At 39.8% G+C, this 22038-nt stretch overlaps 1 protein-coding gene and 1 long non-coding RNA gene across 3 annotated transcripts in view; one reads left to right on the plus strand and one right to left on the minus strand.

Moving 5' to 3' along the window:
- Positions 1–22038, minus strand: part of SYNPO2 (synaptopodin 2) — a 78872-nt gene that overhangs the window by 34596 nt on the left and 22238 nt on the right. The window lies entirely within an intron of this gene.
- LOC119700369 overlaps positions 1–22038 on the plus strand; it is a 43922-nt gene continuing 21884 nt past the window's right edge. The window contains exon 1 of the long non-coding RNA XR_005256747.1: positions 1–22038. This exon is cut by the window's right edge and continues 11261 nt beyond it. This is a non-coding gene — a long non-coding RNA (uncharacterized LOC119700369).

A 22038-nucleotide genomic window follows, 5' to 3' on the forward strand; every position in this document is an offset into this window, starting at 1 on the left:
CATCAAAGGAGAAAATAGTTAATATGTCCAGACATAGTTTTATTATTAAATGTTCAAAAAGCCTTTCCAGAAGGGGAGGTAGGATATTACTCTTTGCACAAGAGTGCTGCCATTGATTATCACTAAGATCATCATGGGAAAAATTGAACGCTGGTGTATTGTAGTAGCTTATGGCAACATAGGAGATCTTGGATGCCAAACCACATAAAACAAAAGTACTTTTCATCTTTAAAATCCATGGATCCTGTTGCAAAGGTTCTGGCTTTACTTAGCAACTCACAGCTCAAGCAGACCTTTAATCATGGTTTGCTCATGTAAAAGTTCATGGGACATTCTTACAGAGGGGATATGGTACTAGGTAGTTATTGGTTTACTTTTTGGTTAATTCTGTCTCCAGTTCTTCTGCTGGACTGTACATGTGAAATCATACTTCTTGATTCTGAATCTCTTTGATGACTGTTGCCTCCTCCTTCCCACAGCATCAGAAGTACTTACATAAAGGTTCAGATCTTCGCAGTATCTATTTGACAAATGCAGTTTGGTAGAACTTCTTTCACATTCTGTCGTGGGAGGGTTACAGAACCTGTTTGGCCATTTATATATTGACAGAGCACTTGTGCCATTTGGACCCAGAGAGCAGACTGATCTCAGTGAAAAGAAAAGCCTGCTCAAATTCCCAAAAGCCTTGCCTAATGTACTTGTGTATCATCTTACTGGCGGTTGCCTTTTTCTGGCAGAAGTCCAAAGTTAGCAGCTGAAGAAGAGATGAGATAATGACCTCTGAAATATTGATGTGGTATGCTGGCGACGCAGCAGATTTCCCAACAGTGAGCTTGGGTGTACGGCGCTTAAAGTCTGCTGTTCCTTTTGTACAGCAGATCCAGTGCATAGCCTTTCTTGGAGTGTACCATGGCATACTTGTAGCCGATGTGTCAAAACCAAAATGTTGTGCTGCTTTACCTTTTTACAGTGAATTATTGCTATGGTGGAACATGTGACAAGGGGAGGAATGATGCCATAGCTTTTCAATATGGTAGATGTGCATTGTGCACTCTATTTCCATTCCCCTTTCCTTCTTGCACTGCTTGAGCAGTGACTGCCTGTATGCTTGCTGCCTTATTTCTGAGTCCTAGCCAACTTTGATCTCTCCATGAACACTGTAGCTATGTTTTCATTTCTTCCTTCCCATCCAGTGAGGTAATTGCATTGTCAATGCTTCTTTGGGATTGAGAAAATAATGCATCTTTACTGAGTGCTTTGGTATAAAGGTAGAATCAAAAGTCTTTAACTGCAGTACACCCTATGGCCTGGAAATTAGAATTTCTATAATGATAAGGTCAAGGGAGAATAAATTGAGATCTAAAATGTCTTTATTATCTACTGAACAGTTGGAGGCAACAAGTGCTACAATAGACAGATCTCATGATAAGTATATCCACTGCCTAACCTGGGGCTGAGCTCTTGTCACTGATGAGTAGAGGAACTGCAATATGTTTGCAGTATTTGTACGGTCCCAAGACCATACACTGGGAGTTTCCAGTAGGAAAAGGGATACCTTTCTTGTACCAAAATTGCAGTCAAAGCACAGGTAAATGAAAGGTAAAAATCAAAACCTGCTACCTGAAAGTACTTACCGGCTGGTGCTGCTAAGAGAATGATGGTATATGATATGTGCACACTGTTACAAAGAGAACAATTCTAGCCTAGACTTGGGGCTGCTGGGAGAAAACAGCAAATATATGTGAGAGGTAAGTGAACCCTTCAGTTTCTTAAAAAAAGAAAAAGAAATTAGTTTGCTGGAGGTCTTTGTACTTTCCCCAGTTTAGTCCAAAGCATGTTTGTGTAATTTGATGCTTTGACTTGTGACTTGCCTTTCAGATTAAGCAACGTTTTGGGGGGGGACACGAGGGGCATGAGGGTTTTTTGGGGAGGTAGCAGTAGGGGGGATGACTGGCTTCTTAGTGACACACAGCCTATAAATCCATCCTGCTGGCAGGCAAATGAGCCACTCGGTTTACTGGTGTGCACTTCGTCAAATCCACTCATTCCTTGCTTCATATCCTGTATCAATTACTCTGTTCTGTGTGGCTCCCCTGTCTCATTTTCACTCCGTTGGTCACCTGCCCAAATTCTCTTGATGCAGGGGGGATGGGAACAGGCAGAGAAGGAAAGATAGGAGGATTCTCATTACAAATCTGGATTTCAGACAACACATTTAATCCTTAAAGCAAAACTGCTCCAGTGACAGTTAAAATGTTCAGTCTCCCCAGTCTATTCCCTGAAATGGTATTGTTTATTACAATCCCTTAACATTATGTCATGAGCTTGCAAATACATGAGCATGCCATATGATCATCCTCCTGAAAGGAATAGCAAAGGCAGCAAGGGACTAATGCTGTCTTACAGGTTTCTGTTTCAGCAAGGGCTGTAGCTATCGCTGTCAGTGATGTCAAGGTTATCCTGGAATGTGTGCCCAGTGATGTATTTCTTGCTACTTGCCTCACTGCTGAGGCAGCAATTCAGTCAACACCATGCAGAGGTAATTGGAAGCTTTGCCTCACTCCCAGTGGAGAAAGCAGTGGCCCTGTGTTTATCATGGGAGCTTTCTGTGTGTACATAGCTCCACACAACTGGGCCAGATCTCAGATTATGGGGTAGGGGGGCTTTGGTGGCTGTACTAGCACAAATGAGAGACTTTGTTCAAAGAAACCAAATAACATGAGCATCTGGTAAAGGCAGCATCTAGATAATATACATTAAACAATTGTTGTGTTATGCACAAGCAAAGTGCCCAATGCCAAATAATCTTCACAGGAAAGCACAGTCTTCCAAGTCATTTGAGAAGTGTGAATCAAACAGTGGCCCAAACTCAGCTGAGAGCTCCGTAGAGGGGCTGTGTTCCAGCTGTCAGTGCTTGTGGTCATCTTTACCTGGACTGTTCAACTAAATAAAACTTAGAATTAGTCTAAAGAAAAAATGGTCCTCTGTGAAGGCTGCTAGATTTATTTACCTGGGCTTTACATGGAAGTCTACCATGTTGCACTCTCTTGAACTGTATCTATTCCTTCCACTTCTCAAAATAAGTCAGCTAGATTCAAGTTTCCCTACTTCCCAGGAAAGTTATTACTGATGAAATTTCTTACAAATTTCAAAACTGCCTGCTTCATTGAATTTTCACTCCTCCTTGACATTTTTCTAACTGCTCAATTCTTCATATCTTAGACAGGTAGTGACAAATTTATATTGACTGGTAGCTTTAGCCATGAGATAGAGTTTCAGACAAGTCTCCAAAGACTCACAATTTAAACAAACAGTAAAAGAAAGCATGCAGAATCAATTATCAATCTTTTGATTTCCTTAGCATCCCTCATGCTTAGGATGTAATGTTTTGCAACAACCTTTTAAAACTGAGGCAGTCTCAGGCCAACCCACCTTGGTGTTTAGGAGGAAAAGCTCTGCCAAAGCTGGTGAATGCTCTGTGAGCGCCAACACATAGGTTCATGTGAAGGCCTTCCAGTGTTGTCTGGCTGCTGTCCTGAACAGCTCCTGTTTTGTGACTCATCAGGAAATTTGGATGTTCATCAGCCTCACCTCTCCCTGGTGACTCAAATAAAGCTGGCCAGGAAAGTAGCAATGACGATTCTGAGAGTGGATGTGCATCAAGGATATTCAAGCCTGGAGGAGGCCAGAAATCTGGGGAGGTCAGTGGTCTATTTCTCCTCCCAGAAGTGGAAACAAAGTTTCTGTGCTTGTGCTGGAAGCCCTAATGATGGGGGAAATGGAGGCTGGAAATTCCTGAGAGATGTTTTCAAAACCTCCAGGGAATTAAGAGAAAAAAATTATTCCTTCTGTGGGCTTTCTCACCTGCCTGGGCAACAACAATGGGCAAGATTTTTAACCTGTGCTTTTAACCAAAAAATTTAAGCCTATAATCTGTCAGGAAGATTTCCTTATCTGAGTCTCAATTTTTAAAGAATATATCCAGAATTTGCCTAGTTTTAATTTTATCAGTTTTATCAACTTCTAAAATGGCCATAGACAGATTGATGCAAACTGTCACAAGAATTCATCTTTCTTTTTCAGTGGCTTTATCTGAAGTGGCTTTAACCAAAGATAATTATACACAGGAAGAAGTATTTCTACTGAAAGGATCGCTTTGTCACCCCCTTAAGCCTTTCTTGTGAAAGTAGCTCTTGAACACATGTGGCAATCATACAGGTTTCATGAAATTGACACAGAGATTAGTATTCATGATCTGTCTTTCAGCTCCTAAATAAAATCCTGTGTAAGTAAGGTGTGAGACCAACCAGACTAAAACCAAAGTATCTTGCAAGTGGAGCATGACACTTGCCCTGGAACTGAAGGCTGAATGAAGAATGAATCTCTCCCAGGGTAGGCTAGAATAATATCCCCATCTCCTCATTCAGATTTTAAGATCAGTACTCACTCACATTTCATAATTTGGAAATATCAGCACTTTAAAAATTCATGTTAAATATGCTTCCAGGGGAATATTACAGTGGTAGAAGATGAACTATTTTAGCACGGCAAATGGATAGTGGTAGTCAGAACACTGAGGAAATGCTGTTTTACTCCAACAGTAATTGTGGAAGCTGAGCCACACTTCTGGCTCCCATGTCCAACTGTGGCTGTTGTCCTTGCACATTTGTGTCTGAGGCCAGTCTAACACAGAGGTGCTGAGCTCTATTTAATGTTCCTGGACTTAGTGCTCCCAGGAATTAGACCTCCTATTCTTACAGTCTCCAATTCCGGCATGCTGGCAGAGTTGGCTTGTTTAGTCCCTGACTTTAGAAAGAGCAAGTTGTCAACATTCTTCAAAGGCTGGATGAAGAGGATTGGTGCTCCCCCTGCCCATTCCTTTCTGTGTATTCCCAAGAGGAATGTCTGCCTGAGAACTGGAAAAAACTGCTACTCTGATGTGTGAGATATCTGTTTGTTTGTTTTTGTCTGTCCTGTTGTCCTCGGTGCAAGTCTTGGGCTTAACTCAGGATATTGTGTCCAGTCAGGCAGTCTGGGAAAAGCTGGCAGTTGTGTCTGGGGGCAGGGGTGGGGGAGAAAGAAAGTGTTATTTTTGCAGAGCTGTAAATCCAGCACCTTTTGCCAGTGCTGCATCTTTTTTTTTTTTTATTGCTTGTTTCTAAGAAGGTATTGCTGGAACAGCACCGGCTGCAAACAAAATCTTGTTTGCTCAAAGTTCACAACAGGACAGGTCATGCATTTTGAACATTTGTGGGACACTCGTAAAGGAAACACAGAGCGCGCTTTCCAAAAGCTTCAGCTTGAAATGCAACAGTTTCCTTACTGCCTGGAGCTTCAATGTCAAAGAGATTTCTATTTTTAGACAGAGATTCTACTCAAAGAACTATATAAGGCTGTGCTGGGGAGACCATTACCTTTTTATTATAGATGAGAGTATTTGTTACTCAGCTGGGAAGAAAAATTTTGTATAAAAGTGAAAACCACAAAGATACTCTCATCTGGTTGTCTTTTGTGGGTGAGAAGGAACAGAGATGAAAACTGAAGACTCAATATTTCTTTTTCAATATTCTAATTTCTCTCAACTTCTTAAAACAAGTGCTTTAGCCATTTAAAATGTCAGGCAAGGCTCTTGATCTGAAGCGATGATGCAAGAGGGAAGAGATAACTCCAAGTAGAGTTTGATGCCAAAGGACATCTTGCTATGCTAACATGTGACAACACAAGGGAAAACACCACAAATAATCAATGTTTTATTCATGGGGAAACTAAGTAAAACTTGATGTTACAGAACCTTTACAGGTACATATTTATTAGTTATCCTGAGTACAAAGTGGACCTAAACTGAATGGGGGCTGCAGCAAAACCATCAGACACAGTGGTCAGGTGGGCTCAGAATAATTGTCACAGCTAATGGCAGGAAAATGGAAGAGTATTTGAAGTTCTGGTTTTGCTGGGGAGCCTTCTTCTGAAGCTTGATTTTCAGTCACATAGAATCATCCAGGAAACACCTAACTCTGTTACCCTTAATCTCTGGGTTTGTATTAATAGAGAGGAAAAAGATCTGTACAGAATTGAACAAACTTGTGTTCTCAAGTAATGTTCTCACTGTGATTTCTCCCGCAGTTTGGAGAGGAGCTGTTGGGTTTCTGGTCTGGTTGGACTTTCAGAGCAGTCCAGGTGACACTGGCTTTAGCAGCTGTTGCCAATATTAGCACAGCAGCTGGAGCCAATTTGGTTTTGGTTGAGTAAGGACTAAATGAGGTAACAGAACTAAATTAAGGACACTGGGTCCACTTCTTCTGTAGTCCAACACAGCTCCTGTGATGAATTCTGAGTTAGGGATGGGACTGAAATGATGCTGGTCTTAACTTACCCAGAGTTTCTGTTTCTATATTGTCTGGCTAGCTGTGACATAACCTCTTTGGCTTCAGGGGAATAAAATGGGGAACAGCTACACTGAATGAGAGGTGAAGAAACAGCAGCTGAAGGTAATGTGTGCATTACTGTAACAAAAGGAAAAACAGTGCTCTTGAGTTGTGCAGAGTAACACAGGGTAGACTAGTCAGTGGCAAAGCTGGAGCATAGGCACCAATGGCTGAACAGCTTGAACGAGGGAGATTCTTTCATCCACTCAGTGTACTGAGCCAGAAATAGCGGGAGAAATAACATCTCTATTTTGACTTTTTGTTTTTTAATTCAAAAGAAATAAATAAAATAAATTTAGAAGCACACGACACACTGATCCTGGCTTACAGTATGAGAAGCAGTTCAAGTATGTCGGGGCCCACGGGTACCTTTGCAGAGTTATTGGTGAAATCAGCGTTAGTTACTGACAGCGGTGCGGGTCTGGGGCAGGGGCGGATCACCGGGCCCCGGCAGCGCCGCAGTTTGGGGCTGCGCCTGAGGGACCGAGCCGCGGCCTGGGCCGGGCCGGAGCGGCCCCGCTTCCCGCGCTTCCCGCGGTCTCGCACTTCCCCCTGGCGGCCGGCGCTGAGGGCCTACCCGCCGTCAGGGCGTTGCAGGAATGGCGAGGCGTCATGCCCGAAAAACCTGAGGAACGCGGCCCTAGCTCTGTTACACCGCTCTGCTAAAGGCCTTATGCGTTCTCCAGGAGGGGGTCCACACAAAGCAGCCCCTCACGCGTACAGGAGTCGGAAGTGTCTCTTCCCTCTGAGGTGCCTCTGTCCCTCCCCTGAGGAAGCCCCCTCAGAAATGTGTCCATGGCTGTCCCCTCGTCCTTCCCCGTGTGCCCGCTGTGCCGGCGAACCCTGCCGCAAAGGCGCGTTCCTCACTCGATCCCCTTGGCAGCTGTCTCCAGGCAGGAATCCCGGGCTGTCTTTCCACAGTTCCTGGACAGTTTCCTTCTGGGATTAAACAAATCCCCACACTGTTTCCCGAACGAGCAACTGGCTGAAGGTTCGGTAATTAATTCTGACTTTTGCTTGCTGTGCATTCAAATGGCAATGAACGTTTTCCTTCTCATTTTTAATAACTGACGCAGAGATTTTCTGATATTGACAAGCCATTTCTTAAAACGTTGTACATCTGGTCAGTCATTTGTCCTAATGTATTCTCAATTAATTTCTTCAGTGTGGTTTCCACTGAAATTTTTATGCTTCACTTGTAAGATATTGTTCTGCTCTGGAATTTGTTTTTATTTTGTTAGCTACTGTCCGTGGGGAGATCAGAACTGCTAGTTGCTAAATAACTAAAAGCTTCCATTTGGTCAGCACTACCTTTTTCATAATGACATAAGTCTATTACACAGTGTTTCCATTTGTAAAATATAAGTACAAATATGTTAATATACAAATGCCTATTCCAAGATGATAATAAAGGGCTATAAGCTCCAAGGCACTTTTGGACCTGAGAAAAAGAAGTATTAACTGAGGCAAGATCTCTTTTTTGTTTGATTACAGCAAGGTATATCATCCTGCATCACCTGAGCTTTTCCCACTACATTGGTTGGATATGTCAAAGAAAAAGCTCTAAAGTCCTGAAAACCAGGGAGACACCACATCACACCTGAAATTTTAATCATCTCAAATGGTTAGTATAAGGATCCCTATTTGATCATTTAAATTGGTTTATGTTTATATTTATATTTCAGTTGCAAACTGTTTTTAAAATATGAACTTCAAGATTTTGGTGCCAGTATAAACTCAATCTGCAATTTTTTCTGAAGCTTTGTTCCAATGTCTGTCTCACATGCCCCTCTAGATAAGCACACTTCTGTTTTCTGGGCACAGTAGTCTGCAGTCATGTAAGACAGTAACATATTCTGCATGTTAAAAAGGCTCTAAATGATATAGTAAGCCCAAGCACTTCTTTAACAAAAGAAGCAGCATTTTCTTACTGAAATGCTGCTGGAGGAAACAAATAGGATTAAGCAACACCATTGTGTTGTAAACAAATACCATCAGTCTGTAAGTCATGATCATACAATTATTTCCTCAGGCCTCCTCTTATTAGCTAAAGGTTAACTCAGCAGCACAAAATGCACAATGCTACAAAAACCAGCTGCACTGTGTGTGTGTTTGTACAAGTCTGAATATAGTTAAGGATTAAGATTTGTTTGAGAAACCACCAATTTCCAAAATATTTGTAAACATCTTACTACTCCTGGAGTCCTTTTGTGTAGCTGTTTTGAAACATATTTGCTGTGATGCTTGTTCTGAGTGTCCAAGAAAGAAGTAAACAAATTGGGTAAAATAAATGAAATTGAGGAGAAACACTAAATAGTTCTTTTTCTGTTGGATACTTTTAAGTATTGTCTGATTGTACATGACCATAATTGCTTGTCATTAGAACTGAATATTTAATCACATATAAAGAACACCAGGCAAATGTGGGTTGGGTTTTTTTTTGCCTTTTACCCCACTATCCTTGCTTTCTTTTGAAATGGAAATTTATGGAATTATCATAAAACATGAATATAAAAACATAACTGACACTATTAAAACCATACTTTGAGGAATTTAGCTGCTAATTTATCTTTAGAAAGTTCTGGATTTATATGAATGTTGATCACCACCAGAGGGCCCCAATCTCTTTTAGAACGAGCCAGATTATGTATTAAAACAGGGTAGTGAAATTTGGTCCGTTTCGATAATTACTGGTTTTTTGGGTTTTTTTTTGCTCCTGCTGCTAAGGTGCACGCACACATGCTGTGCCCTTTGTACAATGCAATATAATGTAGCTTTACTTTAATGAGATAATTAGAAAGACCTTCACGCTAATTGAGTCCTATTTTAGTGGAAAGCTTTGCCACCGGTGCAAAGTTTAATTGTGCTTGTCAGGTGAGGCTGCTATTTTCTGGTTAGAGGTTTCCCGAGTCAGCTGGCGTTACAGCTGAAGTTAATCTCTTCCCTGACTGCTCTGTGCTTGTCTCAAACACCAGAGGGCAGAAAATCCCCACGTAAGGAAAATGAAAATGTCTCCTCATAGAAAAATGATCATTCCCTTTCCATACAATCCCACTTCCTAGTCATTCCCTATCAGAAATGGCTACTGTAGGGCGTACCCAAAGTAAATTACAATAAATTACGTGCCTAGGTATCATGATGTGTTGTTGGGGTTTTGTTTTGTTTTGTTTTGTTTTTTACTTAATAGTCATAATTCAATTCAATAAACAATTCAATAAACTATGATTTTGTAAGTAACTGTAACTTGCAGGCCAGAGTACTGTTTGCTACGTTGCATATGTTGTTATCTTGATATATTGTAAAACGGAGCAGAGAAATAAGGACAAGGGAAAAAGATAAGGAGGTAAGGTCAAAATTAAGGCTCAGAAAAAGGAGTACTACAACCACAAAAAAACATTAGCTGCAGCTACAGTAGGGGTGGCTTTTTTGTAATTTTCCATGTCTGAATGTTTTTTGACAGAAGTGAAATATGAACACTTAGATCTGTTCAGATAGGCTGAGGATGATAAAAAAAACCACAAACCACCAAAACACAATCAATCAAAAAACCCAGAAAGCTTGGGACTTTCCTTCATTAAAACTCTTTGCTCCTCAAAGCTATTGACTTTAAAACTCAGCTTTGCAAAGAGGAATAATTTGATATGAAATGTTTGAGCAGCTCTTTATTAAAAGACATAATTTTTGATGGGGGTAAGCACATTCATATTGCACATTCAAAGTATTGCAAATTCTTCAGTACCATTTTCACATTACTTAATCTATTTTTACTATTACTTAATCTATTTTTTTATAATCTTCAGATTAACAGTAAGAATCACAAGTTTGATCTAGCTGAGATAGGGACATTTTATCTTTTTTTTCTTTTTTAATCCTCACTAAGACCATTCTGATAGAACATTTCTTGTGCTTCTCTGTCTTCTCATGTGTTATTTGATGTGAGAACATGAGGCTGTCCACCCAATCTGTCTATGCAGGAAAGTATCCCCATGGGATTGAAAATTGGCTGTTATCATTAATGACAGATCTCCCGCGAGTTTCTGTATTTCCTTACACAAAGCACACCACAATTCATTGGCAGAAGATTCTATCTTAGATTGAAAAACTATTAATGTTGTACTCTGAGACACCAGGGAAGACATTTCCTTACAAGCCTTTGAAGGCATTTATCATTATTGTCTGACTTTGCAGGGTTAGATCCTTTGGAAAATGTTGTTTGTTTTGTTGGTTTGGTTTTTTTTGTTGTTGTTGTTTTTTTAAGTAACATTCTACATCCTACATCTACATTCTACATCTACATAAGCAGTGTTATATACTTATGTAAAGATTGCCCTTTTATTACCACTTTTCATTAATCCCTCACTGAAGCAAGAGTGTACACATATAATTGACTAATGAGAGCCCACAAGGTGTGATTGTTGGCATTGTAAAAGAGCCACATTCAAAATGATCTGGAAAGACAAAAAGTGGATTTTTATAATTTGTTAGAGTAACACAAACTGTTTCACTTGGAAAATGGAATTTATAAATCAAGAAGTGTCTTGTGGATACCAGTTCAGCCACAGAGGTTCTGGACAGTGCTTAGTGTGGTTCTCACCCGAGGAAGGGAAGACTGGGGCAGGAGGTAGGTGGTAGGGTTTTATGTTGTCTGTTGGGTTCTTTCCTTAGGAAAGGAGTGAAACATGATCCTGGGCTATATTAATAGGGTAGCTCAATCTGCAGAACGTGAGAGGTAATTATTTATCTTTACTTGGTGCTGTGAGTACCCTGTCGAGTTCAGAAAGATGTGGGCAAATTCTAAAGAGTCCATAGCAGATCAGTAACTGTGCTCAAAGAGTTAGAAAGCATGACCTATGAGGAGGCTGGGGAAGAATTTACTGTATTCAGTCTTTCTCTTTTGGAAAAAAACCCCACAAAAACAAGAATAGAGATGGGAGGGAGGACTTAACCTCTTCACAGCAGGAAACTATTATAAAGAAGGCAGGAAAATTCTTGGTTCTTGTTTGTAGGCTTAAAACAGCAAGAAATCAACTTTACCTTGAAGAAAATGTAAGCTTATATACTCAGTATTTCTGAGGACAGTGAAGGATTTTGCTAAATTAGGAGTCCTGGAAACTCCTTCACTGAAGGATTTAGAAGAGTTTAGGTAAATTTCTCTCAGGAATTGCCTATGCTGGTTTAATCCTCTGGGCTAGAAGATGTTTTCAGTCGTTCTTGAGTGAAGTTTTACTCTGCCACAAGTCCTGATTTATGGTGACTGAGGTTTTGACAAAGCCCCACTGCAAGAGGTCATCAGTGTGGTTGGTAGATGTGTTTCGGCTCCAATCAGTGGAGTAACAGCCTCTCAAGGCTCAAGCAGCCCCACACATCTCTGCTCAATGCTAGCAACCACCCAAATAATCTTATGGGAAAGGGGGAAAACCAGCCAGGAGCCCGGTCTACAGGATCTGACTGAATGTATAGTTGCCACAGAACTGAAAAGGCCCACACAAACAGGTCTTGAATGGTGCCCCAAACAGCCTTGATTCATCTCAGCCCTATTTTTGAAAGAGTGCCTGCAACATGAATACTTGAAAACACAGAGCCACTTTACCTCTGTGTCTGAAAAGAAATAGCATAAGAGAAGAGAAATGCATTCATTCCTGGAATAACTTAGCACAGAATTGAGACTCCTTAAGGCCCGGGCTGACTTCACTCAAGAGGGCAGCAGGCACAGAAGAGAGTGTGTTACATGATCTCTCCCATTCTTCTGGGGTCAGTGCAGGAAGCTACAGTCTGTGCTAGAGAGGATTCTGCAATCATCTTGAAAAGTTTACTCCGCTTGTTGGTGACTCTGACAAGGTCTGGTCATGGAAAGTAAGACTCCTATAACTCCCATTGCCTTTATCAGGCATCTGGACTCATCTGGCAAAACAGATTTCAGATCACTTTTGCTATTGGGAGTGTAACTACCTCCCAAAATATGGCTGAGGAGTTAAGTGTCTGGATGACTGGATGAACAAGTGCTTAATTTCTTTCCTGACCTGAGTTCATATCTAATATGGAGAGTCTGGAATGGCTTTGACGTCACCCTAATCCACTGCAGATGCTTGTTCACCTTGCATTTGGAGAATACTTCATTACAAGTCATCTGTGTTGAAGAGGCCCTACACACTGAAAAAGAGCAGCTCAAGACAAACATTGAGGAGAGAAGAGGCACACACACAAAAAACTTCTGGAAGTCTCTTCTTGTTACTGTATGTATGCAGTGAGATATAGGAAACCCAAACAATTCCTGGCATGAGTAATGTAAGGAAATTAACTGTTTGATTTAGCACTGCTGTCTGTCCTCTCAATCAATTGCTGTGTCTAGGCTTGCTCAGGACACTGTGTCACAACACTTGTGGCTTCCTATTCAGACTGTCAAGTACCAAAATGGCAGGAGATTTTCTCAAAGGCTAATGCCTTGTAGAGAGTCATTGGATATATATTAACCATAGCTTCAGCTCTGAGCAATAAATATGGGCATGTTATATACCACCCGCACAGATGTGTGTGGACCATGAAATGATAAAATCTTTCCCTACAGTTAATTATAACTAATGTAGAGATTTATGCTTCATCTAGATGTGTTCTCCAGATTTTTCTTAAGGGAAAGTATCTATGTATTTAGAAGCATAGCATATAACAACAAATGTCTGCGACAGACAAGATACATTCTTAGAAGGCACTAGTCATTTGTCTTTTAGTGCTTGCTTTTAGACCAGCTGAGTATTTGTTATTAACATGTTTTCTCAAAATCTCTTGTAGAAAAAGCAGAAATCAAGGGGTTTTTGATGATTAGCTCGCTTAGAGGAAGTTGGCTTAATTATGTCAGTTGTAATTTACAAAGACTGCCGCAGTTCCAAAAATGATTTATAAAAACTGAAACTTCTTATACTTGAAGATACACCTAAAAAAGCAGTGGAATGGGAGTTCTGTTTCCTGTCCAATTCTGACAGTGGTTTGGTTTGTACTTTTTTATTTCCTCTCTAAGCAATTTCTTCTCTGCCTCTGGGTGTTATAGTAGTTTTGCATTCAGGGAGATCACCTACAGAAGATCCCTGTTTTTATCAGAGAATCCCCCTGCTTGATGAATATCCTGAATTATTCCTTGCTTTCTGGTACATTACACAAAGAGGGAATACCTGGAAGCTTGCTATGCTGTATGGATTGCACAATTCCTCATATGGTTCATCTGCTCTGATTCTCATGCTGAGGAAGATAGGAAATCATAAACTGACCTGAACACAGACACACACAAGGCACTGGAGCTCACTATTCCTCTTACTTTTAAGGCTCTCAGACTTCTCTTTTCTATATCCCTGCTTCTCATTTTTCTGTAACTCAACTTTTCCATTCAAAGCACTAAAGATTTTCAATTATAAATTATTTGAGTTGTGCCAGCATGAAATATGAGAAGTTCAAACCAGTTTTGACTAGCCTAAAGTATTGTACTTAGAAGAGCTGAGAGTACTGCAGGTTGTGAAGTGAAAAATTATTCCATTTTTTTCTGGAACAATATTTGTTCTCTGCACTTCATTCCTCTCTGTTTTGACACCCAAATGAAACTAACTGAGAAACCTTAAACCCAGATATTAGGAAGTTTTCTTACAATTAATCACTCTGAATAAGAAGCATCTGGTTCTGAGCGTACTAAATTTATGGGAGAAATCATACATGAGATGACATCTTACATCAGGGCTTTATCTTAACATAAAAAAATAACTCTTGTATTTCTTTTGGAACTCTGCTGTCCTCTGTCAGATATGAGAATAAACAAGACATTAGTTTTATTTCCCAGTATAAAAGTCCCTTAAAGCAATCTACTGGGAAAAGTGGGTCAGGAAACCACTGGCATTGTCTCAGCCTGAGCTATTTGGGTTGTAATCAATTAAAAAGGACAAAATTCTAATTTTAGTAGTGGGTCAAGTAGGCTTGTGAGAACTCAAAAGAGGATTGAGGTTGCTCATTCTTAATAAAACAACTTTTAGCTGTGGTTTGATTTTTTTTTTCCTAAGCAGCTTAGATGATATGAATATTGATTAGGTCATAGGTACACATCTCCCTGCAGATGAGGAGATGATCAAAGGGCATTGCCTTTGTGCTGCCTCTTTCTGTCTCACAGTACAGCCTGAGAGAGATGAGTTGCAAGGGCAGTTCCAGCAGGGAGCTTGGCAACTATGATGATGGTAATGCATGTTATCTGCTCCTGCACAGCAGATTGCACCCAACAAGTCAATGAGATGGCTTATTCCATTCCCTCATAAAGGATCATATGCTGGATTTGACATGCATCTGGAAAAAACTTAGGTTCTTCAGGCTGTATGCATTGCAGACTCAAGAAAAGGCAAGGCAAAAGCAGTATCTTTGCACTCGCCCTCTGCGTAATGGCAACCATTGTCAACCAGCTGTAGAAAAATGTCCCCTTACTTAAATTTTGCTTGCCAGATCAGACATTTCTCCTACTTTCCACTTAACACATCTCTAGCTGTATTTTGTTGAATCAGCAATGTTTCCTGTATTTAAAAGAAATTTGTCTATCCTATAACAAAACATTCCTCACTGTTTTTCCTTCTTCTGTTTAGCTGAAATGTGCAGGCTTGTTCTGCAAGCACGGACTCAGGGATTTCCGAAAGCTAAAGGTCAGCCTGAAATCTCACAGCATACTTACTGTACAAAAGCCAAGCAAGGAAATGTTCAAAGAGTCTTTGGAGAGCATTATCCTAAAATATAAACTTAGAGTCATGGCAATCCCATGTGCCTCATGGTCAGTTTTGTCTTTTTTTTTTTAACAAAGGATGTTATTAATATGAATTTTCTCATATCCTGAACTCTCAAAATAAAGCAGATTTAAGAGATAGTTTTTGCAGTTATCCTTTTTTCCACAGAATGTGGCTATCGCATTTTATGTGACCCTGTATCGACTGTTTTAAACAGGTTAGACTGTTGTTTTTATTTAATGGCAAAGTCAGTTATTTTTTCCTCAGACTATATCTTGCCCTCAAATACCATCTTTCATGATGTGTTCTTAAGGTAAGCAAATATAAATATTGAACACGTACTTTAATGTTCTATAATTACAGTGGATGGTCTTTGCAGTGCTGCCCATCCTATGTAATTCCCTTATCAGGGAACACACTGGGATCTCCCTGGTCTCAAATAGCTGATTTACCCTGATGATAAAGATATTTATTGACATTTTTGCCTGCTTATTGCAGCTTAAAGCTGTCAGAGAGAGTTCCTTTATGAAGTATAGAAAAATATGCATGGACACCCACATACATTTTCAGATGACTAATGTTGTTGCTGAAAGGAAAATGCATCCAACAAATCTGCTTGTAATTGGACCTGACTCAGTGCTGATTCTTCCAAATCTGGCTAGAAAAAGATATACTAATTCCAATCAAAATTGCTCATATTCTGCTGTGAGAGAGTGGGAATTACTGTTTACTATCTTTAGTATTCTCCACAAAAAGATGAAATTGTTGTGAAAATGGTTTCTTCCTAAGCGCACCTCAGTAGTATGTGGACCAGGGAAATTGAACAAGGAAAGAAGATCCTCAGGAAACTGTTGCCTAATTATGTCACAAAAAAAATGGGATTCAGTTAGTTTGGAAGCCTGGTTCCTTGTGGTGTACTGAAGCTAAATAGCAGGGGAATCCATAAACTGTGTTAAAGAATGAAGCAAGTTGGAAAACTTTAAAGTCATTTTGTCCAGAAGTCCTCATTAGCTCACTAGTGGTTTTGAGGGATTTTTTTTCCTTAATCTTTTTTTCTCTCCAGTCAATTCACATATGAATAGATATACAGTATGGGGGAGAGCTTGCAATGGCTGCAGTTGGAACAGAGTCCATGCCTTGTACAGCAGTTTCACATTCCATTTAGAGACTATAAACTCTTCTTTCCAAACTGTTGTTTTAGCTTCAGTCCTGATGGTTTTCTATGCTAAACCAACTGCAGTTAGCATTACTCACTGTGTGTATTTTCCTCTGTAACTCTGCCCTTCTGCTGCTCAGCATTGGTGCAAGGTCTTCTGGAAGGGTTATCTGGATTTATATCCTCAGCAGTGCAAGGGACTGCTGAGCTTCTGCTCCAGCCCAGCCCTTGACTTTCCATCACTGCTACCCTAAAAGATAAACTGATGATTGGCAACCAGACCATGCCAGCCCAGCTCTGGGCTGTAGCAATTGTATAAATCCACAGGGAACTCAAGCTCAGCCAGACACCAGGCTCCAGACCAGGCTTCATTCCAGCTCTCTTTGATGTAAAGACACTGCCTGAACTCTGTAGAAAGTGATATGTGAATAAGATGAGAGCAATAATTTTTAGTGCTTTACATCTATAGTAAACTTTTAAAGTTTAACAAGGCTCAGGCTTTTTATCTCTTTTTTTTTTCTCTGTGCAAGACTAAGGTTATTAACTCTTAGCATTTTATCATTGTATATTTTTACCTACATACTATGGTCTCCTGCTGCTAAAAATTCCTTCACTCAGCTCTGTTCTTCTCTTTTTCAATGTTTATTTTTTATGTGGATACATTCATTCCCAAGATATCTTGTCATCTCTTTGTGTATTCAATGTGATATCTTTTTTTTTTAATTATTAAACTTATGTCTCCTAGAAAAAACAAAACAAAAGAAAAGAAACAAAAAAAAAAAGAAACAATCATATCTGCCTGTGTTGTAGTAGAAGGTGGGACAAGATGAGTGCCAAGTCTCTGAGCACAGGGTCTCCAGGCAGTTAATTTATTCTGTTTGAACTATGTCTACACAAAAAAAAATTTGCTGGCATAACTATTTTTCCACATCTCCATTTCTAAACCCTATGAACAGATACCTAAACTCATGGCAATGGAAACAATGTATCTTCAACTGTCTGGCTCCAGGTTTTTAGCTGCAGAAACTTACCCTTTCCATTGTTGTTGTCAGTAGGACACAGCATTTCCCCAATGGCCTGTGTCAGGCTGCTGTGTGCTTTCTATTCTGTCCTATTCTTTAGCACGGAGGTTTGACACTTGAAATCACTTCAGCAGGTTAAAGATAAAACTCAAGTTATGATTCTCTTGCAAAAGGAAAAAAAGATCCACGTTTTTTAGATGCTGAGAGGATTTTTTTTTTTGACCAGTATAGCAAATACCACCAGCATTAATCTGTAGAGTCTCATATGGGCTTTTGAAAACCTCCAGTTTTGTGGCAACAGAATCCTTACAAATAAATTTTTACTCCTGTTGGCTCTATTTTATGCTTCATTTCAGGATTGTGACTGTGTAACAGTTCTGAGCGCTGTGGTTCAGCCAGCTGTATCAGCATTATTGTGAGCCTAAGCAGATAGCTGCTGTATAAATTAATGGTGTATATTTATACAGATTATGTGCTTGAGCTCGCCAGTGGGTTATGACTATTGTTAGTTCACATCATGTGCCGCCTCTGGCTGAGAGAGTAGATAGGAATCAGTGTTTATGAGTTATAGGCTCAGTCCCAAAAGATCTGAAAAACACAACTTCCAAGCTTTTTTGAGAAACCTTGTCCTTTGTTACATTAGCACAGCACAATGCTCCATGTTTTGTTGGTTGCTTATTTATAGCTCCAGATTATAAGCACATATATTGTTGTCTGTACATTTTACAATTTCTCTATATATAGCTTGTGCAAAGATGCTTCTTCCATAAGCATGACTGACCCTAATGTTTAAGAAATCAAATACTGTGATGAATTAGCTTTATTTTTTACAGATGTTGAAAGGAGGGAAGTAGAGGTGACACTTGTCCTTCATTTGATTATAAACTCTGAAGTATGTGGTTTTTATAGCTTCACATTTCAAAGTCACAAGCATGGTTGTGAAAACTTAAATTTTGCTTTCTCTGGGTATGTCCATGTAAGGAGCTTATATGCTTGATAATTGAATTAAAATGAACTAATACAAATCTCCTTGCAAAATTTTGTTAAAATTGCTCTGTTTCACTTAGTTCCACATGAAAACTGAAGAAAAAAAAAGCAATTTTATGCTTATTTGAAACTGAGCTAAGCTCCTCCGAGCTTGCTTATTTGTGAAAAGTTTTGCACTACTCTATGAAATGCAGTGCTGAAGTCTGTTATGGATATTTGGCATTCCTTCAGGTGATCCCCACAGGAACATTTGCTTCCTACAGAAAGTGAAACCACAATTTTAAAAACAGTATTCAATTACTTTTCTGTTTTTAAGGTTCTTTTTATTTTTTTTTTAATCTGGAATTTAATGTTTAGGCAAGATTAGAAGCTCTGATGGAAAATTACTAAGGCTGAATTACTTTCAGGGGCTCATAAAGGGTTCCTGTCTCATAATTCAATGAACAGAAGTATTTCTGTAGCCAGAATTTGAACTATTAGAGGATCAACTGATTTTCTCAAAGTATTGTAACTGTAGTGGCTGCTTTATGCTTAGGATTTATTATATGAGGAATTTGCTTTTCGCCTTGGGGATAATTAGTACTTCACAATTTTGAGAAAACATCAACACACATATGGACAGAAGGTAAATCAGAAAGTCTCTGTTTTGGTGTTTTATCAATTAAATCTTCTGTCTGCATTTCCTTATTTAAGGAGAAGTTTTACAACTTTTGAGAGCAGGTGCTCACAATAATTTCTGTGGCTTTGCTTAATATATTTAGAGCTGCAATGTGCTGTAATTAGTCTACACTGGTTTAGAAATGGCTTGTTATTGCAATGGATACACTGTGAATGTCACAAAAGCACATAACACTATATGGTGCTCTCAAAAAAAACCAACCAATCAGCATTAGTTTGCTGAACAGAAGCCAGAAACAACAACTAGATTTTAGAAATTGGATACTATTATATTAGAGGATTACTCACACAATATTTCATATCTTTTGTACTCACTCTGGGTTCCTCTTGAATGTGTTGAGCAGTTATGATGGAGTTGGGGATCTGCTGACACTTTAGAAATGCTTCATTTATTTATCTCTAAAAGTGCTAGGTGGGACCTTTTTTTTCCCTAGGAAGAGGAAAGATGGATAAAAAGATGTATATGTGGATAGGAGCAGTAAAGCTGTCATTATTAATCAATTTCCACAAGTGTCTGATTGGATTGAAACATCTCCAGTGCAGTTTTAAAAACTTGGATTGATACAAGGCCTGTATGATCAGAGCAGCTGCTTTAGAAGGAAAGAAAAGGATGTGGGTATTCAAATGGGAATCACAGCACTATGATCGTGAAAGATCATACCAACTTGCCATAAACCCTCTGTGAAAGCCTGAGAGAGAATTTGACCTCTAAACAACAACAACAAAAATAGTAAAGAAGGTAGTGATTGCTCAAAGGGAAAGAGAATTCAGGAAGGGTGGTCTTTGTTGGATTTAGGTGCCATGTGTCACTGTGATAATGTGAATGTGGCCATAGTTTGGCTTGTGTTGAAAAGCCAGGTATCACATTTGTTGATCTTGTCTTAAAATGAAACCATAGCGTTCCTCACAACTCCTCTTCAAGGATTGTGCAGTTACTGGTGTGGCAGTTGTGTGTTGCCTCCTTTTTTCCCCCTTTTTTAAAATTTTCAATTTCCCAAAGCACTTGGTGGTTTTGGTCTTGCATTCTATATTCCTTTCTTTTCCTTCTTGTCTCCCTTCTAGCCAGCTACTTTTGGGAGGGACAGGAATAGCCACTGACTTGCAGTACATGATTTCATCTTCTTATAACCCTAGGGAAGATAATAGGCAATTTACTTCTGTAGAAGTAGAGAACAGGAAATCTTGTCTTATAGGAAAAGATGGTTTTGTTCTTGGATTTAAAATGAAAATGACTCTGTTCCTCATTCAGGAGGAATGCTTGGGATTGTAATAATTGTTCACGGCTCGAACTGTGAGAGACAGACAATTTTCAGAAAATGTGACCAAAATAAAGATGAGTTAGGGTAGTCATAATGCAGGCTTTTTGTGTGTTTGAGGAAAGTAGGCAATCCACTAGTGCAGGGTTACAAAGATGAACTTGTTTCATGTGGTTTTAATCAAAGCTGGGATGCCTGGAATTAAGGGTCATCACCCTGCGAGGCACCTTGAGAAGAACTGCTGTTTCAAATAAGGCCATTGCTGACATGAATGTGCACTGAAAGTTATGCTTTGTTAGAAACCAGGCATAACAACCAAACCAAACAAAACCAGAAAGAAAACCCACACATCAACAGGATATCTCAATTTGTGTTTTACAGTAATTTATAGTACAGAAAAGAAGGAATATTGTTTCATTGTCCATGAAAATGAGAAATTTAACTTGTTCAGGCACATCTAATATATGACACAGTAATGATTGCGAGCAGTTCTGAGGCCAAACCACGCTTGAAAAGCTTGGCCAGATTTGTTTTCTATTATATGCACTTCAGCCTGCTCCCACAACTGGCTGCAGCATCCTCCTTGCCTCTGCTGGCTGCAGCCACAGCCCTGAGCTTGGGCTCATCAGTCTGGTTCCACCTGAATGAATGAGTGCAATCGACTCCGGTGCCCTCCATGGTGCTCCCCAGTACTCCCAGATCCCAGACTGGGATACAGGGGCAGACAAGCCTACCTCACACTCAGCCTGACAGACTTCACACAGCACCTGGCTCTGTCAAATGCCAGAGCCCTTTGCAGAGCCACAGCTCATCAGGTACCACACACTCCCTCTGGCAAGAGCTCGTTTTTGGTGTCTCAGAGGTGATGATGCATTGCTTTCTATGCACTCTAATAGGGAGGAGATAAAGATTCATCACAACTGCATCTCAGCTGCTGGCAAAAATTCAGGGTGCAGGATTTGGATCAGAAGTTAAAGCTACAGTTGTTTCTGTCAGTGATGCTGGGTGGTAGCAGTAATAATTTTTTTGAAAAAAGAGATGAAGATAGCATTAGAAACCCATAGCTCCATGCTTTTGGTCTAGGTTTTGCATTTGATTTAATCTCTTGACATTAAAACAGAGTTGGACATAGACAGCTTAATACAATGCAGTTTTACCAGGTCATGGGTACTTGGTTCCCTTGTTGCCTAGCTATCCTGAGTACATATAAACAAAGCATTCAAGGTAGGCATAGTTCTGGATGGGGAAAAGGGCTTAAATGTTGTTCTGTAAGACTAACTAAGCAGATGAAAATAGGTTCTGACACATTTATCTTGGGCTTTTCTGGCACAGAACTAGCCTTGTTTTTTGGCCAAAAATCATGTCAAATTCATGTTAGGATTGAAAAAATGAACTCATCCAAGGAGAAAAAGCTCAATGATAAGACTGCAAAAACATATGACAGCACTCTGTGTGATGCTGCACCCATGGCTACTTGTCCAGTTACTTAGCCAAGAGGATTGTTGGATGTCTCCATGGGGACTGGAGCCATCTCCCTCTCAGTGGCCACGGGAAGTCTAACAGCACAGCTACCAGTACGGCTTCATAAAGAAATTCCAATGTGCTTTACCCCTTGCATCCTTCAGAGATTCAAAAGCAAGTTTGAACAGAGAACTGGAAGCCTGAAATTTCCAGTTACCTCTCTTGACACAAAAGATTTAATGATGAAGGGCTATCATAAAAGGAAGAGGCCAAGCAATTGGCTAGATGTGGCCAAAAGGTAGTTGCACGTTTAGG

This window comes from Motacilla alba, chromosome 4, assembly GCF_015832195.1.
Source record: "Motacilla alba alba isolate MOTALB_02 chromosome 4, Motacilla_alba_V1.0_pri, whole genome shotgun sequence".
In the NCBI taxonomy this organism is placed as follows: domain Eukaryota; kingdom Metazoa; phylum Chordata; class Aves; order Passeriformes; family Motacillidae; genus Motacilla; species Motacilla alba.